The 19,610-nt window shown below is 40.3% G+C and overlaps 1 protein-coding gene across 3 annotated transcripts in view; it reads left to right on the forward strand.

Moving 5' to 3' along the window:
* Positions 1 to 19,610, forward strand: part of LOC139749835 (allatostatin-A receptor-like) — a 321,402-nt gene that overhangs the window by 89,190 nt on the left and 212,602 nt on the right. For all 3 annotated transcript variants that reach the window (XM_071664140.1, XM_071664139.1, XM_071664143.1), the window contains exon 2: positions 8,662 to 8,722. The gene's annotated coding sequence lies outside the window, so the exon portion shown is untranslated. The remainder of the gene's footprint in view (positions 1 to 8,661; positions 8,723 to 19,610) is intronic.

Here is a 19,610-nt window from a genome sequence, read left to right on the forward strand (position 1 = left end):
TTCCAGCTTGAGAGACTGATCGATTCTACTTATAAGTGATATATGATAAGATCATCAGCTACATCCACCCACTTAGTACTCCTTTTTTTTATATTTCGCTTTGTGTGTGTGTGTGTGTGTGTGTGTGTGTGTGTGTGTGTGTGTGTGTGTGTGTTCAACCATCTTCGTTGATTCGCTTTACTCTGGACAACCCATCCGCTTACTACACTGTTAATATCCTCGTTCTGTCAGAGTGATTACATCATTGACGAACTTCCGCATCATACGAGATCACCCTATTGTCCTAATCGTTCATCGAACATAGATATGATGTCAGAAGCGAAAAAATATAAGTATGAAGAGATCATTGATCCCGTCTCTATTCATAGTCACGAAGCTTGCCATTTGCAATATGGCTCTCGAGTCAAACAAAGACTTGTTGCAGTGACCTGTCCAACGCCCTTTGTCCTGGTTATTTACAAATACTGACGGCACACTGTTTACTCCATTCTGAATCAAAAACGTGAAGTAAATGATATACCCCAAAAAGTAAATGCTATACCCCAAAAAGTAAATGCTATACCCCAAAAAGTAAATGATATACCCCAAAAAGTAAATGATATACCCCAAAAAGTAAATGATATACCCCAAAAAGTAAATGATATACCCCAAAAAGTAAATGATATACCCCAAAAAGTAAAGCCCATATGGGCGTCAGGGATTTGCGAATGATGCTTGAATATGTTTTCGTCAGTAATGATCAGTGGAGAAGAGAGAGAGAGAGAGAGAGAGAGAGAGAGAGAGAGCCAAATGGAATATGAAATCATTGTTGGAATTTATAAAAAGGAGACAAATGACTTGAGAGGTTGTTTGAGAGGTTGGTGGTACCTGATTCATCCCACTGGAACTTTGGAATGGACTTGAAAATGATGGGATAAGATGAAAACAGAAAAGAGTAGGTATACCTTTAGATATGTATTTGCATCGGATATGTAAATGCATTCTGCGAAATATTCTTTTTATGCCTCGTTCCTACCTCTGTAGTCGCGTCCCAAGGGGCGTAGCGCCTTAACTCCTGGTAACAGCTTCAGTAATTCAATCTGAAGTTTGGGGAATTCAGCGGGGTGCAGGTATAACTGAAGAGGGATCCGACCGCTGCCCCCCCGTGTGTATGTGTGTGTGAGAGAGAGAGAGAGAGAGAGAGAGAGAGAGAGAGAGAGAGAGAGAGAGAGAGAGAGAGATTGCGTGTTAAAGGAAGAGAACTTTAGGCTTGTGTTGCCACATCTCTTTGTATACATACCATGTCTTAACCTTACGTATACGTATTATATCTTAACTCTATGTATGTATATATATATATACACGTATACACACACTCCCTACCAGCTGATACCAGGGAGCCATTCATCGATCGGTCCCACAGGGAAGTATGAACAGCTTGGACGGTTATGAGCCGGCTGCCCTATCCGGTAACGCTAACCCATATTCGGTAGACAGGTGTGTGTGTCAACACTAACAGCGTGTAATCACCTGTCTGTAAATATGTAACTGTGCTGTTCGGAGAGGAAGTTTCCGAGCGCTTAAGGGCTCCCATTCTTTGAATCATTTCTGCCATCGTATAGCTTTTCAGTATAGTTATTTTCGTCGAAATGTGAGATCAGTACGATAATCTATGAAGGCAAATGGCAGTGAATGTCGTTGGCAATCGATATATTATGATACCAGGAAAGCAGGGCTACCATTGTGAGGCCAGACCAATAGACATTTTTCATAAAGCTTCGTTCATTGTCACATTGTCTCGCCCATAATGTTGTATTCATATGTACGCTTCTTGTTGTTCATGTTGAAGGCTCAAGACCCGGACAAAAAAGTCCACATCAAGAAAGAATTATGAAAAAGGAAAGAAAACGCGTCCTGCAGCACAGAGTTCGTGGTCCTTACCACAAATCTGTGTACTCTCCTCACAGTCGATTAGCCAAAGACGTAAATCTTCTCATATTCTACGAGAGAAAATGTATTCGACCTGCTCTCCTTCCCTGTCATACATCATACATTGTTACCAATATTTCATGGCTAACATATGTTGAGTGGTCTTAACACCAGAAGATAACAATTATGTAAGATGTGACTATAATTACGTGATTTATGTTGACTTTCTCCTCTTCCTCAGTGAACTGCGAGATTAAGCTTTTCACAAATCATGATTTCTAAACTAAATCAGACGTATGTTCATGATAAACTCAAAGAGATGGTGAAATATTGACAATATTGGATAAGGATATTGAAAATTGGAATAGAATTCGTAATGTTTTCACTCATTCAATCCCAGTTTATTTTTCTTATATAACAAAGTGTTATCAGCTTTTCCCAAACTCAGGTTTTTTTTTTTTTTTCAAAGTGGATTTTGTCGGCGTTGTAACTTTTCCCAAGGGAAACAAAATTAACGGTAGCAATATTTTACGAAGAGGCAGATTTATGTCGCCTACTTTCGTCCTCTTTTGAACATGGCACGTAACAATATATATATATATATATATATACATTCGTCAGGGGAGATGCAAGAATGAGACAGAAGACTTAGAGAAGTCAGTATACACACGCACACGCACACACACACACACACACACACACACACACACACACACACACACACTTGATACGTGAGAAAAAGGGTTACCCACCCCCATAATGAAACTTCTGATCAAAATGTCCTCCATTACACTAAAATTGTCTTTTATGCACATTTTGATCAGTTCAAGAGACAGAATCTGAAATAGGTAAATCAAGATTATACAAGGCATCCACCAGATATTTTAGTAGGTCATCAACTGGAACTTTTGCGAACATGAGTGACAAATCAAGATTCATATGTCTGAAATGAAAATCGACTTGGAGATTTTTAAGTTTGTTAACTGCATATACATTATTGGATGTTATAGAGTTTGATATATTACTAACTAAGGAGCTTAATCAAGAAACTAACCATTTTGATAACTTATATACATGACTGAGCCCAATGAACTTCACTATGGGTCTTGCTCGATTGTTAGGATTATGTATTTTGAGTTTAGTAGGTTCAGTCACATATAACTTATCGAACTGGTTAGCATCTTTATTAAGCCCACTTGTTGGTAATATAACAAATTCTGATATCATGGACAATGTAGGTTTAGATGAAGTTAATAATCTCTAAGTCGATTTTGTTTTCAAACCTGCAAGTTTTGATGTTAACAAAAGTTCCTGTTGATGACTTGTTTGTGGTTCCATCGCGAATGAAAAGTCACTCGGTCGAGGCTTCATCAATGGAAATAAAGTCTCGTCAAAGCACTTTTCACTACAAAGGAGTTCCCTCATTTTCCTATTACTGGAAGTTATGTAACCTTGGAGCTGCAGGAGCTCCTGGAAAAAGTGTTCTGGAACGTAACTCCAGAACCCTTTCTAGAAAAGTGTCCTTGCGCAAGATGAATAAAATTTCTGTGGTAGCAAAATACTATGTTTTACGGAACATTATTCTTTAAGAAATGATGCATTCTGTAAAGTGTCTTAGCTAGTAAAATACTTCCGGGGAACACGCTTGACAAAGAAACACAGGTTAAAGACCTCGACTTTTAACAAGAAAAAGAATGTGTGAAATGAACATTTGGGTACTGCAGCAAAATCGCAGGAAAAACTACTTTTCATTGTTTCAATTTCTAGACTGGGATAGATGAAATAAGTGTGAGATGTTAGTTATATAGTTGTAGTACACGAGATACGTAAAACAGTGTTTACAGCCTAAACGAACCTAATCTAAACTTAAGCTAACACAATCTAAATTTTAACCTAACTTAAACTAAACCTAGAAATAACCTAACCTAATCGAACTAAACCTAACCTGAATTCATATATATATATATATATATATATATATATTCATTTTATCTATCTATTTTATCTATTTTGCTTTATCGCTGTCTCCCGCGTTAGCGAGGTAGCGCAAGGAAACACACGAAAGAATGGCCCAACCAACCCACATACACATGTATATACATACACGTCCACACACGCAAACATACATACCTATACATCTATATTCATAAACTCGCTGAAGAATACGCTCCATTCATCAACCAAGGACACATAGAAGCGCACCTCATCTCTGCGACCCCTACGTACAGACAGACAGACAGACAGACACTGTCCGCTACCTCTTGAGATACAGACGACCAGTGTGATGAGCTGCTAGAGCCAGGGGGGTGGGCCATTGTTAAAGACTCACCCAGAGCTATCGATCAGGCGCACGCTGCTGACTTGAGATCCCCATGGGCAATGACCCTCAGCCGACGATGACAAGGATGATGGTACCCACTAGTGCTTGCTTGCCTGGACTTCACTAGTCATCGATTACAACTTACGGTCAGAAAAAAAGAAAAAACTATATTCTCGTTTTCTTTTTCATCTCGGAAAATTCACGTACATCTGATTCATTCGTGGCTCGGATGTGCTTTCTTTCATGGAGTTTTTCAATGTCAAAAGTGTAATGGATCGAGGTGGGATTATGTTCTGTTTGCTTTATGGATGTAGGCTCGAATAGGTAGAAAGAATCATGTAATGATACATAGAAAAGAGATTTATGGTTGATGTTTAATGTTATAAGTTGCTTGTAAACGCTTACCTGGCAAAGGACCTCTGCCCCTATGACTCAGGCCGGTCCCAAATTCTGTAGCTGTTTTGACGGATTTCTTTGATATTTGTCATCTCACCTAATGTTGGTCATATGCCTCACTACTCCAAGCAATCAACCCTTGATTTCTAACCCCATCACTCCAATCTTCCATTGCCATATTACTCATTCCCCTCACTTATGTTTCAGCCTATCCTTTCACCATGATATTCTCCATCCTTCTACCCACACACCTACGATCCCTCACCCCTCGTGCTAGCATCCACTTTTTCTTTTAATCTTTCCATGCATTATTAGCCCCACTGGTGTGTGTGTGTGTGTGTGTGTTGTGTGTGTGTGTGTGTCTCATCCCATCATATTGCTGTCCACTCTCTCTCTCTCTCTCTCTCTCTCTCTCTCTCTCTCTCTCTCTCTCTCTCTCTCTCTCTCTCCATTCCCCTCACGCTCACACCTCTTCAGTCCTCCATCCTCCACATTCAGTGCGTCTCTTTCATATTTCACTCGATCCTTTCATATCTTCTCCCCACCCACAACCTACCCTACCCCTCCTCAATCACACTCCCCGCTGCCCCTCTCTCCCTCTCACACCTTCCCCCTCCCCCCCCCCCCCTCCCAGCCCTGCCGCCGCCCCCCCCCCCCCCCCAGCCCTGACATTAATTAACACAGTCAACACAAGGACGCTGAATTTCTCGGCCTGATTTCATTACGCTTTTATTTGTCATTTCATTGTGGCCACATGAAGAGAGATTTACCTCCGCAGTAATAAACAAAATGTGAAGTCCTTTGGAGGAGGAGGAGGAGGAGGAGGAGGGGTTGTTGGGTGAGTTGGGGGAGGTAAAGGAAGAAAAGGAAGAGAATGCGGAGGAGGAGGAGGAGGAGGAGGAGAAGGAGAAGGAGGAGAGGATGATGAATGGAAAAATGAAGATGAATAACGAGGAAAAGGACATAGGAGGAATACTAGAGGACGATCTAATCTAAAGAATATAGAAGCGAGAGAGAATACGAAGATCGTGAGGAACGTTGAATACAAGAAGAAATGTGATGTGAGAAAAGGACAAAATGGGATAAGAAGGACAAGTCGGTATAGGAATAGAACAAGAAAGCATTGCAAAAAAAGGAAGGGTGCAGTAAGAGAACAGTAATGAAAACGAGAATATGGAAAGAAAGAAAGAAGTGATGAAGATGACGAGTGGCTGAAAACAGACAGGTAAAAAAAAAAAAAAGAACACGAAGAGGAGGCCAGAAGAGCCGAAATATATGAGGTAAAAAAGTTCTCTTTGGAAAAGTTGAAAGCACAGTAACACACACACGCACACACACACACACACACACACACACACACACATACACACACACACACACACACACACGCACACACACACACACACACACACACACACCTTGTCCAAATTAATGTTGGCCGTCGGTCGTGCCACCTAGACAGTGGTGGCGGTTGCTGGCCCAGTTGGCAAGTGTTAGGCAGGGAGGTGTGGAAAGTTAGCTGGGGTGTAATACAGAGGACAAGCGTGAGTGAGCTGGTTAGGGGGGAACTGAGGAAAGGTGTGGAAAGTGACAAATGGGAGCGGATGATGAAAAAAAAATAAGAGGTGCCAGGAAAAGGGAATACAAAGTTAGGAGAGAGAGAGAGAGAGAGAGAGAGAGAGAGAGAGAGAGAGAGATGCTTTAGATGCGAGTGGTGGAGAAAGAAAGGAGTGGCAGTAAGCAGTGGGTTAAGAAGAACAGGTTGTGAAAGAGAATTTTTGTGAATAGAGGAAAAAAAAAAATAGGTGTGCTGGAAGTAAGTGGTCGAGCGAGAAAGGGACGCTGTGGATGGATGCACGTTTTGAAGAGGAGGGAGGGCAGATGATGCCTTGCTGTACTCCTTTACGGAGGCCCCTTCTTGATTTGTGTCTCATTAAGACGTGACTAAAACGTCACGCAGATCCACTCTGTAATGGAGTAAGGGAGTCACTAATAAGTATATATATATATATATATATATATATATATATATATATATATATATATATATATATATATATATATATATATATATATATATATATATATATATATATATATATATATATATATATATATATATATATATATATATATATACACACAGACACACATAAACGTCATGGCGAGGTGATGTGAGGCAACATGGGGACAGAGGTTGGAAGCAGAGGGAGGGGGCACGTATTCTTAACATAGTCTGGTTTTAAGGTGGGTTTAAAGTTCGCAATATACTGACTGTACTATACAAAGGAATTCAAACAGCAACAGACCACTGGATCCTTTCGAGGCTCTTTGTGATAGTGGACGATGTCAGAAACGGAAATAGACACCGTTTATCTGTTAACCCCCTCCGTTCAAAAGGCAAGAGAGAAAAGAAAAAAAAGAAATGACTATTACCCAATTTCCTCGGGTCATTCTCCTTGTAGGATATCAAGGAAGTAATGGCTGCTAAACCTTAACAACCAGTGACCCCACTTTTAGCCCTAATAATCAGCTGTTTGGTGAGAGCTAATGACCTATTGTGAGCGGAGCCTGACGAGGCCTTTCATCCAAGGATAATCCGGTCTTGGTTCCTCGTAGTGCGCCTAAAAGCTTAACCCTTCTTTACGCCAGATTCTCAGAGTTTGAAAGAACAATACTTCTCTTTGATTCTTCCAACAAGACGAGGGAAAGAAAATCAAAGAGAGGGGCAATCGAAGGTGAGGGTAGTGGATGACATGTTTTTCTTGATGTTTCCCGAAGAAAGATTGAAATGAAGGTAATCACCGGGTGAAAGTGGATGATTTATCTGAGGCGATTTTCAGTAGGCTTTATGGGAGGATAAAGAAATAGGAAGGGAAGATATTCCGCGGTGTAGAAGATGAAGGAGTGTACTTTGAAAAGTAAGAAATGAACTGGTAAATGTCTTAAAAGTATATATTTTTTAACTGCATAGTCGCATCTGTGTACCAGAAGATTTATTCTTCAATAATTTATCATGCTACAATTATCTGTAAAGGTTGGGGCAGTTTCTTATATATACACTTGTTTATTTGATTTAGTTATTGATAAGTTTAGTGATTAATCTGATTATCTCTCACTGATCATTGATGACTGATCAGTGCTTAAGATATACTGATATAAAGGAAAAGGAATACGAAAGAATTTACTCTCAGAATACGTAGCCCTATGACCGATTTATTTACCCACTTGTTTCCTCAACTTTCCCTGCCGTTATGACTTATTGATGTTAAAAAGAACTTTGAATTTGGAACATGAGACATTGTCTTCATCTTCACCTCAGCAACTAGGATTATCTGATGTGAGTGAGTTCAAGAGACAAACTTTTTCTCAGAATATAGAAGCTATTTTGCTGCTCAACTTCATCCAACCACAGGATTTAATTGTAATGTTTAATGCATTTGTTTCAACCACAGGATTTAACTGTAATGTTTAATGCATTTGTTCTCAAATGTAGAGCAAGGAAGGTCTTGTGCATTCACAGTGTTTTGCATGACTGACTCCTGTGTAGTAGGACACTCTACACTTGCTTGAAGCAAGCCTCAGTTCATGATAGGTTAGACATGTTACAGAAGACTAGGATCTTGCGTAAAAGCCTGCATCACATAGATGTGGAAAACCTCCAGATCTTTATACTCTCATCCTGAATTTTTTCTTTGCCTTTCAAATCAGGTCACATAAACTTTCGTGTCTGTATAGTTCTAGTTTCCTTCTTCGTTTTGTAAGAATATGACCACTTGATCAGTAACCTCATTATACCAACAACACACTAGGCATCCAGTCGTTAGTATGGTGTTAGGCTCTACAGTACTACCTAGTTAGCCTTCTCTTAAAGAAAAAAATGTCCTCATCCTCCTTCCCTTTTTCCCTATACCACAGTGATATTCCTGACGCCGGATGACAGCGAAGCAGTTCGCCAACACTTAAATCAACAACTATTTTTTCCTCACCTGTTATGGAATTTGGCAGTAAATCTATTCTCCTTTTTTTTTTCACAGATTCATATGAGATAAGACTGTGGTGAAGTGTCTGGCAAAAGAATTGACCATCTCACTACAGGTAAGTTAAGCACCAGAGTCATTGTTTTATTAGTACACTCATATGTCTTTGTATTAGACGTAAGTGATATATGGTAGAGAAAAATTATATTGTAGAGAAAAATGATATGTTACGTTTGCTGTGGACAGTTCATGTATCATTTATCTATCTTAGAAAACAGAGAGAGAGTTTCATCTGCTTACAGCTCGTGTGATAGTGCTGTCTAATTAGTTCGTTGGTTAAACGACCCAAGAATCCCCTTTTACGGGGCTCCTGTATCTTTATGCCTCGGCTCCACCCGGGGGCAGAGTAAGGTGGGTGTCCGTTTGAAACGGGAATGTCCTCGACGAGGCCTTAGTCTTTTCTTTCTGTTGATGACGATCCAGACTCATCGAGGTTGTCTTCTCCCTCGCCATGTTACCACTTGCAGACGGAAGCCGTATCTCTCCTTGATTGATTCAGGAACTAAAAGAGCGAGAGTTCATCCACACCTAACCATCTCATGCGGTGTATTTCAACTGGTGCGTCGAGAATGGCCCCAGAGCGAGCGAATTTCGGCAGTAAATGCTTAACTGGTCGTTTAAAAGAGATTATTTAAGTTAAAAAGAAATGCCACTGGACTGGGCTGGTATCGGCGATAATAGACGAGGTAGATAAATAACAATGGAGAGGTCGACACTTGTGGCAAGAAGCTTAAAGAAATTTACGAGTGTCTTGTTGGGTGGTTAGGATTGAAAGGCATTGATTTTGCTTCCTCAAGACGACCCCATGAATACTATCCTCTCTTTTTATGTGGACGATCACACAATCGTAACATTAACTGTGATGGAACATGTGCGTGACATTTGGTGCTGCTGGAACCATCTGTCAGACTGTTGCATTAACTAATAACTGTTAGGTGAGAATTATTGTTAGCGTGACCAGATGTGACCTGGGTAATTCGTCGTGACAGTGTTGCAGATGTTAGATGGGTGTGGGTCATTGCCGTGATGAGATGTGACCTGAGGGAACTGGTTGTGGCTGGCGTAATAGATGTTAGGTGGGTGTGGGTGTTACTGAGACCAGATGTGACCTAAGTATACCCTTTGTGGCTATCGTAACAGATGCTAGATGAATGTGTACGTACGTCTTACTGTGACTAGATGAAGCCTGAGTAACACATCGTGACTAGTGTAACAGATGTGAGTGTGGGTGTTATCACGACCTGATGTGACCCGTGTACCTGGTTGTGACTAGTGTTAAACTAGTACTAGGGTCAGTGTGTGCTGGCGTCAACAAGCCACTTGGTGCGTGTTAGTCTTAAGGGCAACAACTCGTATTATTTGTTGCACCAATATCAAAGGGCCAGGCAAGCATAATGTGGCCAGCTCTTACCTCACCTGCTCTCTCTCTCTCTCTCTCTCTCTCTCTCTCTCTCTCTCTCTCTCTCTCTCTCTCTCTCTCTCTCTCTCTCTCTCTCTCTCTCTCTGCCCTCTCACACTTTTCGTTGCCCACGCGTACCCTCCAAACTAACTCATGTGGCAGAATGCCCCTGTGGGTCTAGCCTGGAAATTAATCACTTCTTGGAACAGCCAAGGTTATTTTTATTTCCTCCAAACACTAAATGTAAAAGTGCTATTTCGTAAAAATGGTTCACTTGAAAGGGCAAGATAGTAAATATTAAGGTTCACTTCCACGCATGATAAAAATGTGTCTAATTTGCCATGGCTATTTATTATTATTATTATCATTATTATCATTACCATTATAATTATCATTATCATTGTTATTATCATCATCATTATTATTATTATTATTATTATTATTATTATTATTATCATTATTATTATTATTATCACTATTATTATTATTATCATTATCATTATTATTATTATCATTAATTATTATTATTATCATCATTATTATCATTATAATTATTATCATTATTATTATTATTATCATTATTATTATTATCATTATCATTATTATCATTATTATTATCATCATTATCATTATTATTATTATTATTATTATTATTATTATTATTATCATTATCATTAAAGCTCTTGTATGGTTAGTTATCTAATAACTATCATGACTTTCCAGTTCAGTAACATCTGTAATTACTACCTAAATAAAGTCATTTATTTATCATATATATTTTAGATACACACACACACACACACACACACACACACACACCACACAAGAAGGGACACATTACCACCATCATAAAACCTTGCAGTTCACGTCTCTCTCTATATATATTATTCGTCGCCCCGGGACACATGATCATCCTGCACCTGAACCCATGACTTTCTTCACATTTTCACCCAAACCTCACTGATGCCTCCTTCAACCCCCCCCCCACACACAAACACACACACACACACACACACACACACACACACACACACACACACAGACCGAGCCTAGCTGTCCTCCTATTCGCCAATCAACAACAGACACTAAGAACAAAAGATACAGAGAAGGATCATGGGAGACGATCCTCTTCTCTCCTCCTAGTTAAGTGTCGGATTAAGAGGCACTCGAGAGAGTGAGCAATCCGACTCCCTCAGTTCCACCAGTTTGGTTACAGTCGACCATCTGGGTTGAAAGCTAATGCCCAGTTCACGCCGGCTTCCCCTTCTGACACCCGAGATCCTTCATCCCCGAGAGGCAGGTCGGCGCCACAACCTCATCGAACCCATGAGAGATTGTATAGATCTTATTTCTTCATTTTATTTAGCTGAAATGGCAAAGGCAAGCGAACGCCCTAATCAAAGTGTGTGTGTGTGTGTGTGTGTGTGTGTGTGTGTGTGTGTGTGTGTGTGTGTGTGGATAAATCACAAAACAGCACATGATTCACGAATATGTTGGTAGCCTCGAGGAGAATGAAACACGAAGATTCGAAGGCTTTAGTGGTATTTCACATCTTCACCATCAGTGACAATGAGAGAATTTACGTTACCTCTATATTCCTGAAGATGTGCGTTAGCGAGGTAGCGTCAAGAACAGATGTTTGAGCCTTAGAGGGAAAAATCCTCACTTGGTCCTCTTATTGTTCCCTCTTTTGAAAAAGTAAAACAAGAGGGGAGGATTTCCAACACCCCCCCCCCCCTCACCCGCTCACCCCTTTTAGTCGCCTTCTACGACACTCAAGGACTACGTGGACCTATTCTTTCTCCCTGTAGAGGCCTGTGTGTATGTATGTATCTATAATGTATGTATGTATGTAATTATGTATGAATGTATCATGTTAGTATGTATTTACGTGTGTATGAGTACATGTTTGTCTTACTCTTCATCTATTTCTGTTTGTATGTGTATTGTACCATCATGTGTCCATACATATATATCTACACGTTTGTATTCAGATGCACAAGTAAACGTACAGTAAAAGTTCTTTTGTAACTAAAGTCAAGACTGTGTGTGTTTAATTACCTCTTTTTTACCTCTTCGTACTGTACGGGGAGGGAGTTTTACAGTCGTGAGGGCCCCATCTCTTGAACATTCTCTACTCCCCTACAACTTTTTTAAATTCATGTATACTGTCTGCATTAACCACGTCCTCAATCATTCTCTTTAACTGATGTAACACCTTTGTACTACAAACGCATTTATTTATCTCTTTTTCATCAGGTTTCACATCTTTTTATGAAGTATCATCTTGCTTGGTTTTATTAGCGGTATGTCATCTGGTCGTTCTTTCTCTTCATCTCTCAAAGAACTGTTCACTGTTAATGTCATCACATCTAGTTTAAAATGTTAAAGATTATGATCGGGTCACCCGTCGCTCTACTCTCTTCCAAGATGAGAAAATCTAAAGCCTCTAACCGTTCCCCTTTAACTCATTTCTCTTAACTCCATTACCATCATGATTGCCTTCTCTGGACCTTCTCTACAAGCTCTTGGTGCCTCTTTAAGTACGGTGACTAAATTAGAGAAGCACATTCTAGTTTCGTCCTCACGTAGAATATGAACAGCTTTTTAGATATTCCTTCTGCAAACATCTGAAAGCTATTCTGATATTTGCCAGAGGAAGAGTTTGTCCCTTTAACTATTCTCTTCTTGTGGGAGTCTGGCAACAGGTTAGGTATGATGTCGACTCTCGAGTCCTTTGTGTGTGTGTGTGTGTGTGTGTGTGTGTGTGTGGGTAGGTGTGTAAGACTATGAATAATTTATGCAGCTGGCCCTCAGTTTACGACACCGCCTCTCTATTGCCCTATAAACAAGCCAGAACTTAGGCACACCGCTACCCTCTGTTGAAATTGCAAATTTCCCTCCATCTTTTTTTTCTTTTTCACCTCCTGACAGTTTCTCAGGATTAAGTTAGATGAATTCACTCGTGCTTACTGTGTGTCTGAATATTTGTAGTCTCTTTCAGAGCTGTTCTCAATAATTTTTGTCCTTTTTACTTGATAAGAAATACGAATATACGTTGATCTGATCTGTTTATGTGACAGAAGTACCCAGACATTATAGAGTACATGAAATATATGTGAAAGACCCTTAGTTTTATTACTAGCATTAGCTCAATGGCCATTAACCTTAAGCAAACTGCATAGTTTGGCTCGTTTCAGTCAGTGCTCTGTTCTATCAGGGTACGATAGAATACGCTATATATCATAGTTTTTGGTCAGGAATAAAAGGTAGACTAAGTGATTTAGCTTTGGCCGATGGCTTGGATCTGAATACGTCCGATTGGATGGGAGGGACTGGAACCAAAAGTAATTGTAATTAACTTACAAAAAGTTGTGAATTTTACGAGATACATCACAGGATGGTTTCTGTTGTTGTTGTTGTTGTTGTTGCTGTAGTTGTTGTTGTTGTTGTTGTTACTGAAGACAGATAAATCTAGGCTTAGTTCGGGTAAAGACAAGTTGTCTAGAATAAATCGAGCTCAGTCTTGGAAAGCTGGGAAGCGAATGTACGTATAGCATATACCATGTACAACTGTATTTTGTTAAGCCCATGTCTTTCAACATGGTTTAAGAAGCCAGAGAAAATCTACTTAAGAGAGAGAAGTACATGGGTAGAAATGATCGGGATCCCAGAAAATATTAGGTACTACTTACATGGGTTTCTCCGCCGAGAAAATGTTGAAATATACTGAGGTAAGCTATGCAGTCTGGATTAACTTTTTCTAAAGACGTCTCCATTAAGCTAACTTGAGCCAAGTTACCAAAAGCTATTAGATACAAAATCAAACGCTGATTTGTGATTCGAGAAGAATCTGATACAAAATAGATTCCATCAAATTTCAGACACACATATATTGCTCCTTGAAGCTGAATGAAAGCTTACCAGATGCGATCAGAAAGGAAGTCAGAAGGAACGTAGTGGTTTAACGCTACGATACTACACAATAGTTGTGTCATTCCAGTACACACACACAAGGCAGCAAACCAGGCGACTTAAGGCGACGCTTTTCACAGAAATGATATCCATCTAGCCAAAGCCCCTTCTCCCGGGGGAGCCTCACTGCTTTCGCTCAGGACAGACCTGTACGATGGAAGGCAGAGTCAACACTGGACGTAATCCGGATCGTTGGTCTGCTGCTGTCAGACTCACAGTTCCAGTGACGGTGGTACGATATTGGGTTTCGGAGCTCGAGATTCCAATTCCAGGAACAGATTCTGAGGTAGGTAAGTAGATGGCAAATAGAAAGAGTATCGAGTACTCTCAACAATAGGTTCACTTCGCCCTTGGGAATTATTTGGTGGGAAATCCAGAATACTTCCTGCCAGAACGTAGATTCGAAAGACCCTCATCCGCCAAGGGGGTCAGGAAAGGAATAGGTAAATTTCATATGCAGATTGTAAGAGGAGGGAAGGGTTTTTGTCGTTCAGATAACTATTGCTAGGAGTATAGACGAAGGGATTTAACCGTTTTGAGCATTTTTGTGTTCCGAATAGGCTCCTCGTATATTGATGGTGGCATCGGAGAATCAAATGGATTAGAATTGGATACATATGTACCTAAAGCCATTTTCCTCTTTGAAACACGCTTATCCAGTAGCAAAGCCTTGTATTAGCTCAAAGGTTGATGAAAAGAGAACAATAGAAAACATATCACACAATAGCCCAATTCTTGGATAAGATTAATACTCTTGATTGATTTTTCAACACAAACAAAGGACTGCATCGAAGCAATTTGTATTCGGCGAACTTGCGATCGACTCCAGTGAACTGGTCACGTATTCCTATTGGAGACTTCCATTTTCTAAGTGTATGAACGTTCGTCCTACTGTTCTATACGAAAAAAAAAATCATGAATATGAACTACCACAAATTTCGCTAATTCGACATACAAAATTCTGTGTCGAATGAACATTTTAGTCATACATGGGAAATGTGCTTATGATAAAACGATAAACATTGCAGCCTCATAAGCAAGGGATGATGATTCACTAGCAAGATAAGGGATATGAACTCCTCCTGTGCACACGGTACTATCGCAATAGCAGGAACACTTGTTTGCGTTAGCATGCAGGAAAGTCTTCTATTATTTTTTCTTCTCTACCTTTCTTTTTCTTTCTTTCTTTCTTCTTTCCGTCTGTCGGCGTGTCTCTCTCTCTCTCTCTCTCTCTCTCTCTCTCTCTCTCTCTCTCTCTCTCTCTCTCTCTCTCTCTCACCGACTTCCTCAACCTCACATATAATTCCAGTCAGTCAAACGCAGAACCTTCGAATCGTCCTCATCCTCTGAGAGACACAGTTACTCAGGGATGAGTAAAAACGGTTCAGTATGTTCGATGACATCATCAATATCAGTTAATACGAGTCAGATCCCAGCATCAGTGATTGGCTGGACGGGCGAGACCAAACAGCAGCCACAAGTGGTTCACATGACGTCATGACCTTTCGTCCCAACAGGTCAGTCAGTATTCTAAACAGTGATTACTTCCCTTGATAACTTATCAGATCACAGAAGGACTAAAAAGTATTGCAATTGCAGAGGAAAGTAATGCACCCATTCTTTTTATATTTTACCTTTTCATATCCCCCCTTTCCCCCCTCTTAGCGGTCGTTGTGAATTACCATATGAAATGCGAAGCGAACTATTGCATAAAATACATGCAATATATTTACGACATATGTACGTGAATTCATTACAGTCTTTTCATATTGCACAATTTAGATACTTATACTTAGATAATCCAGACTAGACACAAGCTAGGTTGTGCTACATAATGGAGGATATTCAGATGATTATATATAAACTGAAGATATATACATATATATACATATGACTATCATATAGCTTCATTCCTATGTATTCGAACCGAGAACATCAGTCCTCCATTGCTTGAACCATTTATCTATTAATCTTGTGCTATAAAAGTGCTTCATTACATCCTTTCTAATACGCTTCTTCTTGATTTCATATTGTGGTCTATGGTTGTTTTATTCTTTCATTTCTCGGAGTATTGTGCACTTTCTAAATCATCAGACTTATTCAGAAATATAAATGTTGTGGTCAGATCACCCCTCACTCCTTTTTCTTCCATAGTGGTTAACTTTAAGGCCTTTACCCTTCCCCAGTAATTCAGTTCCCTAATGATGGAACCATCTTTGTTTCTCTCCTTTGGATCTTGTTTATCAACTCTTAGCGCTTCTTTTCGTCCTGTGACTAAATTTGAGAAACATATACTAGTTTTTGGCTTTACATGAGATGTATACCTGAACGCTTATTTCTAGAGATCTTGTTTTCCTAATCATTCTCCTAATGCGAAACTATGGTGATGGGTTAGTTGCGATGTCAAGTTCAAGTCCCTCTCGCACATAAATACCTGTAGCTTATTTCCTGCAAAATAGCGTTTATATTGAGGCTTCCTTTGAATATATGCCATTATCATTACATTTAGTGGGACTCAATTTCATCAACTATGTATCAGACCAACTTTGGAGTCTGTTTAGGTCCCCTTGTAAGTTAATGCAATCTCCCTTGCTTTTCACTTCCCTCGTGGCCTGCAATCATATTCAGATAGAAATCCATACCTTCTGGCAAAACATTTACATAGATCACGAACAGCAATATTGCTAGAACAGAACCCAAGGGCACTCCACTGGTGAAATCCACCCATGTCTAGAAAGCTCATCTGATACGCGTCCATTGTTCACTTCCATCATGATGATCTTGTAACTATCGAAGGATTGTTCCCCTTACTCTTTCCTGATGATCTACTTGTTAATCAGCCTCTCATGCAGGACTGTGTCAAATGCTTTCTGGTAGTCCAAATATGAACTATCCACCCAGCCGTCTCCTTTGTCGATAACAGAACTCTCGTAGAAATCGAAAAAGTCCGTTACATATGACTTCCTCTCCCTAAAACCATGTTGTTCCTCACCTAAAGCATTTCTCCTCTACCATAAGTCATCCATTTGCTCTCTGGTTATCTTTTCCAGTACCTTACAGACCAGACTCATCAAGGAGACGGAGCTATATTTCAGCGCCTCCTCTCGTGCGTGTGTGTGTGTGTGTGTGTGATTACTATTTGTCAATACTAGTTTTGTGTTCCGGGGAGATGGTTTTACACTCGTGTTTCTTCTCTCGTAACCTTGTATGTATATACCATTGCTTTACAGATATGCATATATGAACACACACACACACACACACACACACACACACACACACACACACACACACACACACACACACATCCTAGTTTGTGTGTGTGTGTGTGTGTGTGTGTGTGTGTGTGTGTGTGTGTGTGTCTGCGAGTGTGTGCACGTGCGTGTTTGTCTAATCAAATGCAAGTGTTCATGTGCATATGAGAATATATATTTCAAACCTATGGCTTCCCCACCTCATGAACGTGAAATGAATATCATATACAGACTTATGAGTTTCCCTCTGACATCTGCATCTACTCCCTGTTCGATGAGCTTGTTCCTCTAATTTCTCTCTTGACGGAAAGAAAAACAGAAGAGAAGTCCTCTGTCTTCTTCCTCACATTCCTCGTCACAATTTCCTACAATGATCTCTTCTTCTGTGGCTCCACTGGGTGTCGTAGAGTAGATCTAAGGTGACATCCTCTTGGCTTCGTGGGAATTCAAAGTTGAGTGTGTGCGTGTGTGTGTGTGTGTGTGTGTGTGTGTGTGTGTGTGTGTGTGTGTTCGCGTAGGTACGAGCGAGCGTGCACGTTTACATTTGTGCCTGAATAGATTTGGACACGTAACGTCAAAATGTGTTGGTAATACTAACCACACCAGCTGTTGAGGGCTGCCATATAGAATTTTCGCTTTCTTTAGATTAGCATCGTTATTCTCCGTGTCAGGTTATGCAAATGTCTCCTGCGGCCCAGTGGAATATAGACAGATTCACAATATGGTTTAGCTCACACCCCAGTGTCAGAGAGAGGGTCCAGACTGTAATCAGAAAAGATTACATTTGTTAACTAAATCACATTGTCACATGTAGAGTACGTATCGCTTTCTCTGTCGTGGTCACACAAATCTCTCTTCTGTTTCATGACTACATCTCGTGTGTTCAGCTTTAGATGATAGTTGAGAAATCATAACACGCTAGATGTTTGGACGGAGAGTTAAATTCATAAGTTTCTTATGGCGATCGAAATGGCACGCCCATCGAATGCCATCTCGGCTGAACACAGCAGCGTAAAAGAAAAAAAGATATAGGAATTAATCAGGTCTAAGCGATTTTGATTGGAACGTCTTACAATAATTCACCATCGTGCTAATCCTACGTGGAGATATTCCGGGTATGGCAGTATACAGACGATTATATCACAAAGCAGCACGACTAGAACTTGAGGCATATCTTCCTTGATACCTAAGCAGAGCTGAAAACACTGCAATCGAAGAATAGAACTGACAAATATTGGATAACTTTGATGGGTAGACGTAACATTAGTTTGAACATCTTCGTCTTAGGTTGCAAAGGATACCCACTACATATACTTTGCCCTTAAGTCAGACCAGTGGTCGTGTTTGACTATCGCTGTAGGTACGAGGTGAGAGCCAGTTGAGTTCAAAATTATATGTTGTACGAATACACCCTTCATAAAATGGGTTGAGATAGATGGCAGACTTTGCGAAACGGCTGGAGATGTGATATGTGATCCTTCCTGTCAGCGAACGTGAGATCAGTGCCAAGACTCGATGGATTTTCGAGGAAAAGGGAAGACATTTTTATCCCGAAGTGTATAACTGTCATCGGAGAACTTCTGTGCCATGTCATACGGATGTTAGAATGATGATAAATCAGTGTCTGACCCTACGAAGGTTTGACGAGGCTCCGATGCATATAAACATACATATATACATTCTTTTTGAAACTGCAACGCTATAGCATACATGATTTAAAATCCTCACGGGGTAGACTTGAGGATTTATAGCCACGAATGATCTATATTTCTATCTCCTGAATAAGAGAGAGAGAGAGAGAGAGAGAGAGAGAGAGAGAGAGAGAGAGAGAGAGAGAGTTGCATCGAGTTACATAGATGCAAGACCACAGAGACCCCAAGTTTCAAGCGAGGTGGTGTGGCCATAAAACTGAACAAAAAAAATACTGCAGTCCCCTTAAAAGCAGCTGGGAGAAAAAGATAGCAAGACAAAGGCTTTCTCCCCACCCTTCACTCCCTCCTGGAGACCAAGGTGATGATTCTGCATTCATTACGAATCTCTGCTTCCAATCACATAACCAGGCTTCTATCCAATTTCCTACGCAGCCAGGTAGGCAGGCTTCCGTTCTGTCTCTAGTAATCGACTGCAGAAGTTTACATAGAATTGATGTGAGGCTACGAAGACAGTAACTACCACTAGACAATTCGTGGCTTCCCTTTCTGTATGTAGGAGTGACGTCTGCCAGTCTCCAGTCCTGTGGGACTATTCCATCCTGGGGAGATCTATTGATGACACAGGTTGATGGTCCGGCAATTTCGTGTTGAGGCTTTGAATGATTC

The sequence above is a fragment of the Panulirus ornatus genome, chromosome 8 (assembly GCF_036320965.1).
Source record: "Panulirus ornatus isolate Po-2019 chromosome 8, ASM3632096v1, whole genome shotgun sequence".
In the NCBI taxonomy this organism is placed as follows: Eukaryota; Metazoa; Arthropoda; class Malacostraca; order Decapoda; family Palinuridae; genus Panulirus; species Panulirus ornatus.